We start from the raw sequence: 17,904 nt of genomic DNA on the forward strand, positions 1-17,904 counted from the left end.
CACTGAGACAAAACCTCACACATACACTATGTAAAAGAATGCAAGTTTGCCACCCACCTCTCTTCTCCCCCAACCTTATATTGTATACAACATCAATGTCTCACATAGGACATAACTGATTTGTAGAAAAGATACTATGACCTGAAAATAGACAATGCACGTGCTCTTGAAACCCCCAAAAACTTGAATAAAAATTTTATGTGTGAGAGAGAGAGAGAGAGACAGACTGCATTAACACTCCAACAGATCTCACGTCTCCATTAAGTTCCTGGGGTGCTCCACAAACCATAGCTTTGGATTCAGCCCACAAAGAAAGTCAGCTTTGATCTCCCAGCATCAGCAAAACTCACCCACATATGCTAACCCTCCTGGCTATGGCTCTCCTTCCTAAGGTGGTAAGGTGGTAAGGCATCAAGCCAGGTGAGGTAGGCAAAGGCCCACCCCACTCCTCCTGGGAGCATCTCCTGTTAATCTCTATCACAACATGGCCATACCACCAGTTACAGAGATAAGGATATTTAACTGGCCATCAATTTGACAAAGAAACTAGCTTAACCAGTTCAGCAGTTCCTTGATCCTATGACAATATTTTCTCATTTAAAGCTGGATTTACTTTTTCCATGGAAAATCTGGTGTTTTTCTAAAAAAAAACAAAAAAAAAAACCAGTAACTAGAAGTCGTAAATCCAGATGAAGGATGCAATCCTAACCCTGGTTTCAACTAGCCAACAAGGAGGACATGAGCACAACTGGCTTCTCCATCTTGTGACCCCCACCAACTGATAATGGTTCTGGAGATACTACATAGCCATCATAACTAGAAGCCACTAATGAGCTGGCCTCTGTGATAGATCTAGTAGTATTAATACTTTGGGGGGGGGGTTGCTGAGTCTGAGAATTCCTGGCCTAGTTAGGCCACCTAATGATAACGTGGCAGAAATGGTATTTAAACCAGGTACCTTCTCAGTTTATTGTTTCAGTTGCTTTCAGCCAGGGCCGGATTTAGGTTTGATGAGGCCCTTTGTATGTCCAGTTGTCCTTTGTCGACAACAAATTGTTGCTGTTTTTTGTGTTGAATATATGCTATATGGTAATTTACGGACCTAAGAGGTATCTAAAGCTATTTGCACATAACAAAATATGTACATCATAGGAGCCTACACAACACAAAACACTGTTGCTGTATGTAAGTTTTATTTGTTTTTTATCTTATATTTTGGAAATGTACATCCAGGTGTTTTTCCTCTAATTTTTTTGGGGGGAGCCCCAAGAGAGTGGGACCCTAAGCTATAGCTTGTTTAGCTTATACATAAATCCAGCACTGCTTTCAGCACATAGCAGTATCTCTGGCTTTCTTGTTTTTTAGTGCAAGGGCTATGTCCCCACTCCACTCTCAGAGGCAGAGGCAGAATACTTCTGAATACCAGGTGCTGGGCCCTGCCAAGTGTGGCATGGGATGCTGCGCTCAGATCGTGGGCTTCCCAGCGGCATCTGGCCGGCCAGGTGTGAGAACAGGATGCTGCACTGACTAGGTGGGACCCGGCACGGCTCTTCTGGAGTCCTGGCGCGCAATACTAGCCCGCAACAACGATGCACTAAAGGCAAGAAGCGTAGGTGGGCGAAATGGATCTTTTCCTCCCATTAAGGAGAGAAAAAAAGATGGAGCGAAGGGTGCCCTGGATCAAATAGCAGCGCGTACACAGGGCAGGGATCTGGAATGCGCAGAGTTGGGAGCGGCGCGTGCCGCTCTTTGGCACCGATGATGGCTAGGGAAGCGCTAGCTTGGCTTTATTTGCGGAATAAAACCGCCGCCCCTCCCTTCTCAATCGTTGCTGGACGATCCCTCCAGCAAGCCCACGTGCAAACAGCCAGGGATCCCAAAGAACTGAAGGAGCAGCGCGTCTAATGCCCCCTTAAGGTGCCGCCGCCCCCCAAACGCCTGCACCTTGTAAGTCCACCTTAAAAGCCAATTCATGGAGGGAACTGGGGCAGGACCGGACCATTTTCCTGAAGGAGGGGGGGACCTCTCTTGCTGACCCCGATGCCAAAAAGACTGTCTCCGTCTCTGTCAGTCTTAAACAAACCCGTTCAGAAAAATAAAGCCGGCCAATCGCTTTCTTCCCTCCCCGCCGCCTTCCCGCGCGCGTTTGAGCCCGTTCTATTTGTAATCGTCCCGGTCGGCCTTTAAAGAACCCCACAGAGAGGTCGCTGTAGCTTTAAGAGGGTAGAGCTGGGCTGATTGGTCGCAAACGGGGAGGGGGCAGGAGAAGGCGTGACTGACGGGGAGGGGGCGGTTTCATGACCATCTTCTCCTCGGAGTGCTTTTCCAAAGGGATGGATTTACTTTGAAGAGAAAGAAGCGGCAACTGGAGCCCGAGAGCGTCTTGTCCTGGGACGGGCGAGGCTTGGGCCAAGCCGGGTGCTGGCGGTGAGTGACTGCTGGGCTGAATAAAGCGCAATCTGTTTTGTTTTGTTTTCGCCCACCGAGAGGCGATGCATGTGAATCTTGAGCAGAGTTCTGCTATCAAAGCTTGTGATTGTCAAACGCTGCACACCCTGTAACTTGAAGATCTCTCATTTCCAGAAATGTAGATCTCTCTTCGTATTAACTAGCCTGGCCAGAGTTTATAATTCTACCCCTTCGAAGAGGTGCCAGTGAAGAACTTTGCCTGTGTAGTTCGCCTCTTTCCTGCAAACTATTTTCTGTTCTTTAAATGACTAAATATAGTTCTGTTCGGATGACCTAATTTGTTGGGCGATATAGGGAGAAGCCTCTTTTTTTGTAACTGTTTAGCAGTACAGTTATTCGTGAGCAATAATAATTTATGCAGCGTACTTAGGAATGCTCCCCCCCCCCCGCGTCGGTTCTGTGTTTACTCAGAAGCATGTCCCATTGTACTAAGTGCGGTTTCTTTCCAAGCTAAATTTATACAGAACTGCAGCCTCAGTTGATCATAGTATATTTCACATGCCTGACCTTTATGCTTGGACTCTTCTCTGGCTGCTTTTGGAGATTCCTTTCAAGAATATACTTTTTTAAAAAAGGAAAAATGCATACACCTCTCTTTTCTAAAAGATCATTGGCTCAAAAAACCTAAAGCCTCAGAACTGAAGCTATTGGCCTGAAAGGTACATAATAAAGAGCTGGAAAGAAAAACAAAAAGCTGCTTCACAGCAGGGGGAGATGAATGAAATGAATGAATAGCAAGCTTATACCACAGTAGCATGCACATTTACTCAGAAATAAGTCTCACTTTGTTCAATGGGACTTGCTCCCAAGTAAGTGGTTCTAGGGTTGCAGCCTTAACGAAGCTTTTTTTTTTTTTGTACACAAAAAACAACTAGCATACAGAATCTAATGTCCTGACTGAAAATCTGGTCTCTAGCTAGGTATGAAACAGATTTCATGTGGAAAAATCCAGCCAGTAGTTAAGCCAATTCATATAAGCAACATAAAGCTGATCTACCAGATTGATTCTGTGTTGTGTAGTGTTGGGTTTGTTCAGAATCTGGCACTGTGGACTTGGCTAAGTGAAAATATGAATAGTTGGAAAGTGGATTACCCCATCTTTGCCCAATTTCTTGAAGGAGTTTACAGCTGAAGCCTCTGTTCTTCTGCTCTTAAAGCAAGCCCCTGTCAGTCTCATTCTCAGGAAAGTATGCATAGGATTGCAGCCTTAAGAAAGAAACTGATACTGGTCATTATTAATAGTTCAGAGGGTGTATCTGCATCAGATGGAATGGACTCTCATCCTCAGAAGCTTTTGTCACAGTAAACCTTTCAGCCTTTTTAAGGAGCTACTTCTTTTGTGTCACGCACAAAGTAATAGACTAATATGGTTATCCCTCTGAGGGTCGAAATGTGAAATGGATGAGGTAAAATAACCTTGTGATGAACTGCTTCTCTCAAAAAGTTGCATGTGACTTGACTCTTTGGCATGTAGCCATGTGACAGCATTGCCACACATCCAGCTTGCAACATTTAGGGCTTCTTTACACGTGATTTTCCTGCACAAATATGACTTGTACGTGGGGGGCAGGGGGAATTAGCACAATGTGTTATGCCTATTCTATGCATTTGCGTCTCCTGCACTGGCGTGCATGGAAACCATCACCCCTTTGTCACAGCAACGCTTCAGCCACATTGCAAGTGGAGCTGCAAACTTGAGCCTGTAAGAGGGGAAACTGTTTGACTACATACGCCACATCACGGACATAGCCAGGATTTGGGGGGGGGGGGACCAGAACCGAGTTATCTGCGAGACAATTTTTTATTTATTTACATGATTTGGGGGGGGGGCAGCTGCCCTCCCTGCACCCCCATGCACCACATGCCATGTTTCTGCACTGCTTCCATATTCTCAGTTGGATCAGTTCAGAATGCAAATTATTGCTAGCCCATTTTGTCACAGGACTAAAAGGCACTTTTGAAACTCGTATTTGTGCCTTGCGTGAATGTCTCTGATGCATGGTGGAATATAGAAGAGATATGGAATGTTTGCAAGCATGTTTACTTTTGTGCAGACAGGGGAGGAGGGCTGGTGAAAAGACTAGAGAGGAGATGGATGGGAGGAACTATAGCCACCTCATCAAACTTGCAGACAGTACTTGAACCAGTCATAGTAACCACTGGTACCCTCCAGGTGTGAGCTCCACTCCCATCAGCTAGCATGGCCAATAGTTGGGAATGATAGAAGTTGCCATCAGCAACATCTGAAGGGCACCATGTTGCTTATCCTTGTTTTAGATTAATCTTTCTCACGCGACTGTTGTAAAGTGAAGGAATGGATTTGGAAGAATGGCATAGTATAAGTAAATGAACTTTTAAACCAAGGCTTATTCATAATTTTAAATGCATTGCCTGTTTGTGGTTGGGTTTTGTGTTGTTGTTTTTTGTCTAGATGTCTACATCACTTTCACAAGAAAGTAAAAGTATTATTTTGTGGTGGGAGAGATTTCTCTGCAGTGATGTGGAATGCCCTCCACTAAGTGGAGCAACTTGAGCCAACACTGATTTAGTCCAAGGTTTTAAGACATATTTGTTTGCTCTGAGTATTCAGTCCGGATTGTTTAACCTGCTCTGCGATTGGCGGATTTTAGCTGCCTTAATTTGCTCTTGCTACATTTAGTAACTCTGTTGTATGGTTGCCTTATTTGTTAACTTAGTATCCATTGAGAGGAATGTGGGTATAAGTATTCTCAATAAATAAAACGCAAAGACTTTAACACACTGGAGGATCAGAAGATACATATATCAAGCTGTTTGTATGCCACATTTCCACAGTTTATCCATGTTCAGGGTGGCTTACAACATGAAAATAATAAATAATAACTGCAACGTAACAAGAGCAGTCATAATCAATAAACAAAACATCAAAAATACGCAGCCAAACTGAACATAAATCACAACAAGATCTAAAATAAAGATACGAAAAACCAAGAAGAGTGCAACAGCCTCTGGTTTTGTCATTGGAGTCACTCAGGGCTCTGCCATCCCAGGCCAAGTGGGAAAAGGCCTGCAAGGCAAGGAGCAGGTCTTCCAGGACTCACAGCCAAAATGCCTCACAGATGCACACAAGAATATCAAGTCTTGGTGAAGAGTCAATTGATACAACTAAATAGATGGTTCATTTTCCCCAAAGACAAGAGATGTATGAAGGAATCCATTGTGAATGCAGTGTGTGACAATCAAGTCAAGAGTGCTGTAGTGAATAGAGTGCTTGACTGGGTTCAACTGCTGATTCAGCCACTAAGCCATACAGTATTTCACTAACCTGGGTCCTCCCAATGTTTTGTACTACAACTCCTATCATCCTTAATCATTGGCCATGCTTCCTGGGACTGATGGGAGTTGTAGTCCAAATTACCTGGTGGTCACGAAAGGCTGCACTACACTCCTCGGACAGCCTTGGCCCATTTACTGTGTCCTAGCCTAACCAACTCACTGGGTTGCTGGGCGGATGAATGAGGATAACCTTCCATGGGCTGCCCTGATCTCCCTAAAGGTTAAATAGGACCATATGCCTCACATGAGCCTTTCTGTTCCAAGCTTCCTGTGTTCCTATTACTCCCCCCCCCCCACCTTTATCATTGGAACATTCTTGCATGGTAGGTTATTCTTAAGCAAGACCTCCTAGTGAGATTCATGACTTATATAGCTATTAGCTTTCTTGTTTTCACAGGCATTTATGCCTTCGTCGTATTGTATGGTGTGTGCTTTTATGTTTTCCTTTTTGGCAGCTTGTATTCTCCATGTTGCCACCTTTTATTGTTCATTGTGCTATGCCAAAAGCTGTAATCAAGTTTGTAATCTTCTAAGATCTATTGCACTGCCCCACCAAACCAGTTGGACAAAATGTTTCAGATTAAGATACAAGCCCACTTGCCAAATGAGGTCTCCTGATCTCCTCCTGCAGGGGTGGGGACCCTGTGAACCTCCAGATCTTGTTGGATCCTAACAAACTATGGATCTTCTTCCCTGAAGTTAGGACAACTCTTTGCTCTAAATATTTCCATCCTGCCTTTCTGTGAATTCTTCCCATCTGTTTGGAGGTGGTGTAAGACCCTCCTCATCCATTTAGCTCTGTATTTTTTTAAAAAGTCTTTTCTATAGTTCTTTAAGAAATTCTGTAGTGATGTACTTATGTTGTTGTGTTTTCAGTTTTAATTGGTTTTTTTAAAAGACATTCACCATGAACAACTCTGAATTGCTGTGAAAGTGGTATAGAAGTATTTTAATTTTTAAAAATGCATTAATGAAACATATTCCCCTATTAGGAATCAGTCCCTTGATAATAATAATTTTAAAAATGCATGTGTAGTGTTAGGCGGACTGTCAGCATCAAAAAGAAGCATTTATACCCTAAATATATTCAATACAACATGAAAGGTCCTGACCCTGAAACTGAATCTTCCCATAACATTTGCTGGAAATCGATGGACATTTTAAATGGCTGCAAAAATCCATTTGTGTGGGGCTGGGTTTTAGGATGCGTGCAATTATGAGAAATTAGCAGGGGAAAAGTTAACTGGCAAAGAAGTCCAATTTGCCCACGGCAGTGAAATCCTTCTGGCTGCCAGAACTCTCAATATGGAATAAGGTGTGCTCTACAACTGCAGCTTCTGCTTGGGACTAATGAGTCAGGCAACTAATGAATAGTTACCATGGGTACACGCACAAAATTTGCCGCCCCCTCTTATAGGGGGTCGTATCCATCAGCCCGGAGTTGAGACCAGGGAGGTGCCAGACCATTGTAATGGAGTGGATAAGGACCTATAAGCTGAAGCTGAATCTCAACAAGATGGAGATGCTGTGGGTAGGTGCTTCTCTCGTCTGGGAATTAGGTAGCCCAGCTCTAAACATGGTTACACACACACACACACACACACACACACACACGTAGTTCAGGAGCACTTTAGATCCTGCTTTGACCCTGGGCGCCCAGTGGTTTGCCAGCTATGGCCATTCTTGGACAGAGCCTGGCTATAGTAATCCACACTCTGATAATCTCTTGGTTAGATTACCGCAATGCACTGTACGTGGGGCTGCCCTTGAAAATGATTCAGCAGCTACCTCAGATATGTTAGTATAGGAATGATGCCTCCATCTTCCTGTCTAATTCATGCCTCTTTTTCCTGCCTGCTGACCTATGGAGAAAGAGCATCTCAACAGAATTGGCCCCCAGAACACTCTGTCTGCTGAAGGGGTGGCCTGTCAACTTTTCTTAAATTTTGGCAAATACAGATAGGAGCTTCTGAAATATATACTTTGTGGGTGTTCTAAATACTGAAGGTAGAATTCAACTTCATTCTGTTCCAATCGTTCATGTCTGCAGAAGCATTCCAGCTTGCCAGACAGAACAATGCTCCACCCCCCCACCCCCCCATGTGCTGTTCTGGGCTTCTCCCAACCGCTGCCCCCAGGGCCAATTGCAGGGGAGAGGAAAGCCCCATGATGCAAGTAGAGGTCATTGCACTGGGCTTTTGCTGATGGGGCTGGTTAGGTGAATCTTGCCCTCAAATTCTTTAGTTATTACTAATTTGCCTGTCTCCTAGCTTTGGATATTTTATTTTTCAATTCTGCTAAAGCACACAAGAGTTGTCGGTTTTGCTATGTCTAGACAAAGAGGGTTGTGTCTTCAGCTTTGGCATGGTGTGATTTTGCTGGTGGAGCTGCATTTGTTATAACCGTAAAAATGGAGAAGAACAGAAGGAAGTTCACTCCCTCAGATCTGGGTTCCGACCCACTGACTCATACTCTTAACAGCAAGGTCAGAGGTTATCATGTAGCCTATAGAAAGAAGATGGGAGTCTTGTATTACTAGGTTCACAAAGCAACCCTATGCATGCTTAGGTGGAACAAAGCTCTATAGCTACGGACTGGGGTGCTTGACTATGTGATTTGATCACCCCTGCCTGATCAAGGTAGGCCCTAGTCCATCAAGACAAGCTTCGCCCCTCAATTCTGCTTACACTCCAAGTCCTCCTCTGCCTGCTAGCCTATGTCCCTTTCCCCAAAGAGGGATAACTCTGCACAGTTTTCCTCTCATTGCAAGTAGCAGGCATAAGGGAGGGCTGTATTTGGGATTACAGGACAGGGAGAGGGGGGCAAAGGGTTAAAGCCCCCCACCCAGTGCCATGCACCCCAATCTGCTCTGTGTGCAGGCTATAAACGATGCAAAGGCAAGCTACATGTAGTTTGACCTTAAGTAATAATGACTCTGATTGAACTTCCGTGTAATCTGTTGCAGAGTGAGATCTTGTCATTCTTATATCAAGAATAGCTCTGGCGACCACACACACGCTCACGACTTTATTTGTCCAGGAAGGATGTGAAACCCAATTTCTGTTTACTAGCAGACTTGTAGGCTGATTTCACTTACTCACAGTTTTACAGAGGAAGTGAACATTGCATAAAATAAAATGCCTTTCCCCTTTTTTCCTTATGAGAGAGAGAGAGAGAGAGAAAGAGAGATTCTTAAACTGGGTGGAACATCCCAAGAAAGTGAAAGGGGATGGATGAACAACTGATCCGCAATCTGAAACAGCAAAGGGGTTTTGCTTTTTGCTTTCTCTGCCTTTATCGGCCTGAGAAATGTTAACAGTGTGAGGGTGGGGCTGCCAAAGAGACACCAGAGAGACATGAAAAAAATCAAACCTGATGGGTTCCGTCTGCCCAAGCAGCTGGACGCCAGCCCCGGCCATACGCAGGCTTGTGCTTTTAATTGGCAGCGGTGCATCGTGATGTAAGTGGAGAGCATGGAGATGATGAATCACGCTCGTAACTGGCACAGCGCCTCGCGTGTGCTTCCTAGCAGAAGACGCAGCAACAAGAGGCTAGGACTGCATGGAGTAAGAACTGCTCTGTGTGAGTCGGAAACTTTGTGCTATTCCGTGTGGAACAAATAAGTCATTCTTGGGTGTGTTGATGGCTGAATGGGGGGGGGAGGTGGGGAATGAGGTGCTCAGCCATGTGATCACCCCCTACCTGAGTTCTTGCAAATTGAGTTGAGGCAGGCAAGTATGTATGCTTGCACATAATTATTTTCCATCTATATATGTAATGCAAGAAGAAGAATTCAGTTAAAAGCATCCATCACGCACCATATATCAAAGGGGGCATCCATTAATAATATGATCAACTCATTATTCTGAGTTCCCCAGTACTGTAGTTAAAATATGGAACTCACTTCCACAGGAGGCAGTGATGACCTCCAGTTTGGATGGTTTTATATTAAAAAAAAAGGCGAGACAAAATCGTGGAGGATAAGTCTATCAAGGGCTGCTAGCCATTCTGAGGACTGTGCTCTGCTTCCACGGCTGGAGGTAAAATCCTTCTGAACACCAGTTGCTGGAAATCATGCTATTGTTCTCAGGTGCTGCTTGCTGTTTTCCATTTGGGGCATCTGTGAAAACAGGAAGGGACTACTGCATCTTACGGGACGCGGGTTGAACCACAGAGCTTAGGGCTTGCCGATCAGAAGGTCGGTGGTTTGAATCCCCACGACAGGGTGAGCTCCCGTTGCTCGGTCCCTGCTCCTGCCAACCTAGCAGTTTAAAAGCACGTCAAAGTGCAAGTAGATAAATAGGTTCTGCTCTGGCGGGAAGGTAAACGGTGTTTCCGTGTGCAGCTCTGGTTCGCCAGAAGCGGTTTAGTCATGCTGGCCACATGACCCGGAAGCTGTACGCCGGCTCCCTCGGCCAATAAAGCGAGATGAGCGCCGCAACCCCAGAGTCGGTCATGACTGGACCTAATGGTCAGGGGTCCCTTTACCTTTACCTTACTGCATCTTAAAATACCATACCATAGCACCAAATACAATAAAGCCCTTCTCCTTATTTATAATTGATTCATTTTTCAAAATTCAAATCCTGTCTGTACTTGAGGAGTTCACTGCTGGATCAGACCCAAATCCCAAACTGGTCCACCACCATCCTGTTTGTCTTTCACTTATATGGCTACATATAAAAAGCAGCTTCTTAGACTCTAGTCTTCCTCTGGTCTTCCTCTGAGTTGGTCATAGGCTGGATGAACCATAGGTATATTGCAAAGCTAGAAGAAACCCAAGATGTTATCTGGTCAACTCTCCATCCCAAGGCACAAGTCTCCACATACCAGCCAGACACATACTTCCCACAGTCCGGTATAACAAATCCAGCTTTCCAACATTTCAGACACAAGTATTTCCCATATCTGAGATCCCTGCAGCAACACTGATAGTAATATGTCATGCCAGCAAAGTGCAGGATCTGCTCCACAATGGTGTTCAGTGGGGCTTACACAGGTTTGCAGACTGAAGGCGCTTGAGAAGGGTAGATGATTCCTGCTCTTCCAAAGCTGTGTAAAAATGACAAGCTGCCTCAGCGTGAATGCCCTTTCAGTTACTTAAAACAGTCATTTGTGACATTTCAGTGTGACACAACTCTGTGGAAATCTAAATGTGAAAAAAGGAAAAGAAAAAAAGAACAGCTGAGTTTTCCTTGTGCAGAGTTTTGGAATCCAACGTATTTCTACTTGATTTCTGAAGATTGGTATGAGCTGTGGAAATAATAAGAGTAGAAGGGTAGACGGAAGTGTTTTTCTAGTCTGTGCTATAATAACACACGTGTGTGTGTGTGTGTGTGTGTGTGTGTGTAAGGCAAATCTGATAAGTAATTCACTTTCAAGGCTACAAGGGGATCATATTATCCACAAGCTTGAGAAGGAACTTGAAAGGTTAAGGAAACATCACTCAGAACTATTGCTTTAAAGATCAAAGAGGCCGGACTCCTGTGAAATGCTGAGAAAGTAAAGAACACAAGGGACTGAGTCCCAATTTGAAACAGAACTTGTGCAATAGCAGGAGATAAGAGAGCGGGCAAAAGCAGGATGGGTTTGGGGACAGCATTTGTTGCGGCAGTTTAGACTTGCTGTGGAAATCTGGCAGGCAATGGGAGAGGAGGGGGGAAAGATCAACCACGCAAAACATGTTCCTTGTCTTTCTTCCGGAGTATCTGCTATGGACTCTTGCAGAAAGACCATCATATCCAGGACCATATTTCAAGAGGTAAAAATGCGGGCACAAAAAGTTGTTGAGCTTTTTTAGGGCAATCACTGCCAGAGCCCCGGTTGCCAGAGCCTGAACCCAAACCACCCATGCACACACACATACAAAAAATGGAAAACCCAAAGTCCAGGGCATTTGCTTTAAAATGTAAAATTCCCCCCAAATGGGCATGTAGGGCCCCCAAAAGAGGACATGTCCAGGAATTCCCAGATGTATGGCAACCCTACTTGGAGTCTTACCTGTTTTGTGGAAGGCAGCATGACAGTTGAGGCCTTCTGAGCTGAACACATTGCGTTCCTAAATATGACTGGCAGAGATGCTACCTCTGATATTACCAGCAGCTACTGGCCATGATAGTTATGTTTTATCTGCACTGTCAGAGGTATTATGTCTCTGAATACCAGTTGCTGGGAATCTCAGGTGGGCAGAGTGCTGTTGTGCAGATTGCAGGCTTCTCACAGACATCTCATCAGCCACTGTGAGAATAGGATTCTGGACTTGATGGACCACTGGCCTGTTCCAGCAAGCTCTGTTTTCCCCTATTCAGCTCCTTAGAATCATTGAGTTGGAAGGGACCTCGGTGGTCATCTAGTCCAAATTCATCCCTCACACAATGCAGGATCTGCATTGCAGGATGGAATCAGAGCTTCCCTAGCAGATGGTTGTCTGCCTTTGCTTTAGTACTCCAGTAACGTGGAGCCTGCCAATCACTGAGCAGTCTGTCCCACTCTCTAACAGTTTTTACCATTAGAAATTTTCTCCTGATGTTTAGATTAAGTCTGTTTTCCTATTATTATTATTATTATTATTATTATTATTATTATTATTATTATTATTGAATTTGTATTCCGCTTATACCCGGAGGTCTCAGGACAGTTCACAGAAAAGATCAACATAAAACCCACAATATATATATAATCAAAATAAAAACAACAACCCAATAACACCCCTCCCAAAAAAACCCCACATTTTAAAAAGGAATAGGATATCAACCAGATCAACCAAAGGCCTGGTTAAAAAGGAATGTTTTTGCCTGGCGCCTGAAGGTGCCACGTGAACTTCCCTAGGGAGAGCATTCCACAGATGGGGAGCCACTGCAGAGAAGGCCCATTTTTGTGTTGCCACCCTCCAGACCTCTCAAGGAGGAGGCACATCAAAGAGGGCCTCAGAAGATGATCTCAGGGTCCGAGCAGGTTCATATGGAAAGAGGCGGTTCTTAAGGTACTGTGGTCCTGAGCCATTTAAGACTTTATAGGTCAAAACCAGTACTTGAATTGGGCCTGGAAACTAATTGGTAGCCAATGCAGTCCTGCTCTCTACAACATCTTAAGTCTGTTCCATCTTCTCCGTTAAAGCAGATCAGATATTTGAAGACTGTTGTTACATCTCCCGGCTAAGCACACCCAACTCTTTCAACCATTCCTCATTCAGCTGTTTCCAGAACACTGCCCTGGTCTTCCTCTGGGCATGGTCCCGTGTCCGTAAGGATATCCAGGCTTGAAACCCTGAGAGATATGGGTTTTTTTAAAAAAATAAAAAAATAAAAATCCTAATAGTTGCAGTGTAACTCAATACAACATTGTAACAATTTCTCCCTGCCCTCCCCATCAAACTGTGGCAGGATGGGGGTGGGATTTGCTGCAAATTCTTCACAGATGGCATACTTATGTGGGAGTCTGCATTTCAAATATGTTCATGTTCCAGGCTGTTTTAAAAAAAGAAATAGAAAAAAGTGGAGACTTTTTTTTCCTCTGTGGAAAATAGATCTGACTTTAAAATGTCTCTTCTCTTTCCCCCACCCCCATTCCAATTAAAACAACCACCCCCTTTCATTTCTTGCAATACTTAGCTCTAATCTATACTTTAGCTATTCCGAAAGGCTGTGTTATAATGTCACTGCCAGATTCAGCTCAGAAATGGTACCTGGTGGAAGGCCAGTTCAAAAACCTTTTTGTGCTTCTTTCAAGAGGTCCAAGTTCACCCATGGATGCTAGAATGGGGAGGGGCACTGAAAGTACTGCTAAGTTAGTCACTAGATGAACTTGGAAGTTTCTTCTTGCTGTTCTTGTTTAGGAGATACAATAATGTTCTTGTCTGTCTTCCCGAGTCAAGCATCCTCTAAGCTTTACATGACAGGAGGAAGGAACTTTGACTTGGTGTGCATCGTCTTCTCCCAGTAATGAAAATGCATTATTATTATTATTCATTAAATTTGTGTACTGCCCTTCATCCACGGATCTCAGGGCGGTTCACAACATAAAATTGCAATATAAAACCCACAAAATACATAGGAAAAATAAAAGCAACAGCAAACTAATAATTCCCCTCCCTCACAACTTATTTAAAAGGGCATTGGATACCAATCACCCAAAGGTCTGGTTGAAGAGGAACATTTTTTCTTTGTGCCTAAAGATCTATAATCTATAGCTGAACCTCCCTGAGGAGAGCATTCCACAAATGGAGAGCCACTGCCACCCTCTGGACTTCATGTGGAAGAGGCACACAAAGAAGGGCCTCTGAGGATGATCTCAGGGCCTGAGTAGGTTCATATGGGGAGAGGTGGTCTTTGAGGTATTGCTGTCCTGAGCCATTTAAGGATTTATAGGTCAAAACCAGCACTTTGAATTGGGCCCGGAAACTAACTGGCAGCCACTGCATTTGGGCCAGGATTGATGTAATATGCTCAAACTGTCTTGACCCGGTGAGCAACCTGGCTGCCGAATTCTGCCCTTGTTGAAGTTTCTGAACCATCTTCAGAGGCAGCCCTACTGGATCAAGCCAGCATCCTATTCTCACAGTGTCCAGCCAGTTGTCTTCCCAAACTCATCCTTCCAAACACAGTGCTTTCTTTTTGTTGATGTTCATCACCTTGTGTGCGAGTGTGTGTTTGCTGCCTGTAGTAGCTGTTTAGTTCTAGCATTCATGGCACTTTTATCAAGCTAGGAGTACCAGCACCTTCTCTTTTTTTCAACCAACCCTCCAACTCATACCCTTCACCAGAACCTCCCAGAGTAGGCTACAGAATAAGAAAACAATGCAGTAGAACACAACTCATAAACAGTCAAAAGAAGTTTCTGGAAAGGAGGAGAGTGCTATTGCCCTCATTTCCCATCTGTGGTCTTCCCAGAGACATCTGGGCTGCATAGACCTTTCCATCTGATCCCCCAGGAAACCACTTATGGGCTATTGGCCACACAACTCTTCTGTGAAATGTGCACTCTGTTCACTCTTGAGAAACTGTTCCATGAATGTCTATATAGTATATAATTTTAGGTGCTATTGTCTACTGTCAATAAGCCAAACTTATTAATGAGCAGCATATTGCGTAGAAGGCAGACCCCAGACACTGGCCGTTTTCCAAGCTACCTGAAAGAATGGTGCAAATAGGCAACAAAGCAGCAGTAATCCTGTTCAAATTTATATTCTCCACAGGAAAAAATAGGATGTGGGCTGGTGGAGAAGCAATTTACATTAATCATCATCCTAGAATTATTCTACTGAAGGGTCTTTACAGTTTATGCTATTCTGGCTGTGAATTTAACTTGGCACTGTGTTTTCTGAAGTATAAACTAAGGTTGCAGAAAGGTGCCACAAGAATACCAAGTGAGGAGTATTTTATTACACTCTTATTTTGCCTGAGAGGCCCCCCACATTCCCTCTCCCCAAATCACGCTCTGTGTTGTGTTGTAAAAAGAGGGAGGCAACTCTTTGATGCCAGTCAGCGGAGCCCATGAAGGAAGATGTGGTTTCTTACTCACTTTTTTCCCCATCTAGCAAAACTGTTTTTAATTAAGCATTTGGGATTTGAATTATTAAATAACAGAGCAGTTTCTGTCTGCTTTTGTTCCCTAGCTAATGCGCCTGCCAGACCATTATTGACCTATTTTTTAAGAGTTTGGATAATGAAAGCAAAATGGGGATGTTTTACAAACATGTGGCAGAGCAACCCTATCCCATTCCATATTTTTAAAAACTGCATGTGCCGGTTGTTTCAGTCAGACCTCCCCACTCCATCTCAACTTCAGCAGGGATATAAATTGCACACTACTCAAGGGACAGCTCTGGTTGCTATAATCTTTTGCTGTGACTATCAACAAGCTATTGTCCCAAATTTCTGAGGAATATTTAAACCCCCGTTTTCTTTAGGAATTCACTAGGATGTTACTTTAGAACGTTCAGATGTTCACTTCTTATGTGGGTTAAGGTCCCCAGGAGATATTACTACATCACAAAACTTAATGTGGGAATAATGCCTTTAAATGGTTGAGATGGAGTTGAACGCTAGAACCTGTGTGATAGCTGCACCCATCAGCACTGAATTTTTTGGGCTTTCCTCCAGATCAAAAGCAAGCTAAATCTTCTATAGTGCATGGCTTTGAGAAAAATCACACATTTGCCTCTGTTTTTCCAAGTTGTTCTACCAACTCTTATGGCTTTGCCAAACTCTTGCCACTCACAGTGTGGTTGTGTTCACTTGGGTTCTCTTTGTTTTGTGGGTCATTTCCCTCATAATGATGAGTCCATATTTGTAAGATGTATACACAGTGCATACCGCTTCCTAGTTCCTGTGTGCCAAATGTGTCTTTTACATGCCAGCAAAATAACAGCTTAACTTCCAATCCAATAAAGATGAAAGGAATTAAATGAACTAATAAGATTGAATTAAACAAAACTGAGCTGTTTTTAATTGGGTTACTACACTTAGAGCCCAACATTCCTCCAAGGAGCTTAGGGTGATATATATATATACCATCATCATCATCATCCATGGTTCTTCCTCCAGCACCCATCCATTTAATCCATACAACAACCTGTGAGGTAGGATAAACTGGGATAGCATCTTGCCCAGTGTCACCTTGTGACAGTGGGGACTTGAACCCTGGTGTCCCAAGTCTCTTTGCTGTAATCGCTACACTACCCTGTCATTACAGCTCTTGTAACTGTCATGTTACAAGAAGGGTTGAAAAGTACTTGCACAAGCAATTCCCCTTTTCACACTTTTGTCTTCAAAATATATACAGTGGTATCTCGGGTTAAGTACTTAATTCGTTCCGGAGGTCCGTACTTAACCTGAAACTGTTGTTGACCTGAAGCACCACTTTAGCTAATGGGGTCTCCTGCTGCTACTGCGCCTCCGGAGCATGATTTCTGTTCTCATCCTGAAGCAAAGTTCTTAATCTGAAGCACTATTTCTGGGTTAGCGGAGTCTGTAACCTGAACCTGAAGCGTATGTAACCCAAGGTACCACTGTATGTAAATGGTGTATCTTTTATTACAGGGAAATGCAGTTTCCTCCTTAGTCACTAAAGGTCCATGTTGTGTTATGGAATGCCTTTTACTGTACCTTGGGTTTAAGTTAGGGATGGGCATAGATGTCAATTTCCATTTCTCCCGGTTTTTCCAACCTTAAGTTCAGTTCTCCACGTTTCCAAATCAGTTGGTGATTTTTCAAAAGTCCTTATGAAAATTCATCAGCATTTTGTTGAGAATTCATTCCTGACATACACATTTTTGTATGCAGTTTTGCCTAATACATGCCATTTTACAAAACAATTCCCACTAATACATTGCATTTCTGTATATTCTTTCCACCAATATATGTGTGTTTATGCCTGCTCTACCCTTCTATACACAGTTTTGTACACATTACTTGACTGGAGAAGTGCATTTCAAACTTTGGAGAAGGGATGTCCATTTCAGTTTGCTTATTATGTTGGAAAGTTCAACTTTTTGAATTTCTCCTCCACCCCTAGTAACTTTGGATCCTTTTCTTTTCCTTCCCTTGTTTGCTATATAATTTTCACAATCAGCCTCCAGGGACTGGAGTCCTTCCACAAATATAAAATTGTGTTTTTATTTCCATTGGTTAAAATAAATGTGTAGATAATGTTGTTCACTTGGTTTGACAGTGAATACTTGGAGGTACAAAAACTGCTGAATGTGACTAGTGGCTAAATGAAAACATGTTGTGGTAGGCCAAGAGCAATTCCTTTCTTAATCATCCCCCAAGGAGGTTTTGTATAATTTCATGTGTTTGTTTTAAAGGAACTCTGTTTTAAAAGCAGTGGCACGCGTCTCTGTTTCCTTTTGTGCTTTTTTTTTCAGCAGAGAGGATTTTCTATCCAGGAGCTTGTCAAGAAAATGTCAAGAGTGGGCCTTCTTGGGTTGGTGGTCAAGGTAAAATACATTACACTGTTGACATTCATTAAGGCCGGGAGAAAATAAACCTCTGGAGGCATATCTTAGCTGTGTTCTTGAAGTTTAGAAGTCTGTTGAAGCACAAAAAATTGAATATATGCAGTTTTAGAGTGGGAGGAGAAGTGGATGTCCTTTATACACCTTCATGTGTGCACAGTTGT

At 43.5% G+C, this 17,904-nt stretch overlaps 1 protein-coding gene across 2 annotated transcripts in view; it reads left to right on the forward strand.

Moving 5' to 3' along the window:
- The first annotated feature begins 2,268 nt into the window (after window positions 1-2,268).
- MRAS (muscle RAS oncogene homolog) overlaps window positions 2,269-17,904 on the forward strand; it is a 46,294-nt gene continuing 30,658 nt past the window's right edge. The window contains exon 1 of one of the 2 annotated variants that reach the window (XM_081853452.1): window positions 2,269-2,427. The gene's annotated coding sequence lies outside the window, so the exon portion shown is untranslated. The remainder of the gene's footprint in view (window positions 2,428-17,904) is intronic. The other variant, XM_081853453.1, reaches the window with a different exon arrangement.

This window comes from Podarcis erhardii (genome assembly GCF_964252035.2).
Source record: "Podarcis erhardii genome assembly, chromosome: 1".
Taxonomy (NCBI): Eukaryota; Metazoa; Chordata; class Lepidosauria; order Squamata; family Lacertidae; genus Podarcis; species Podarcis erhardii.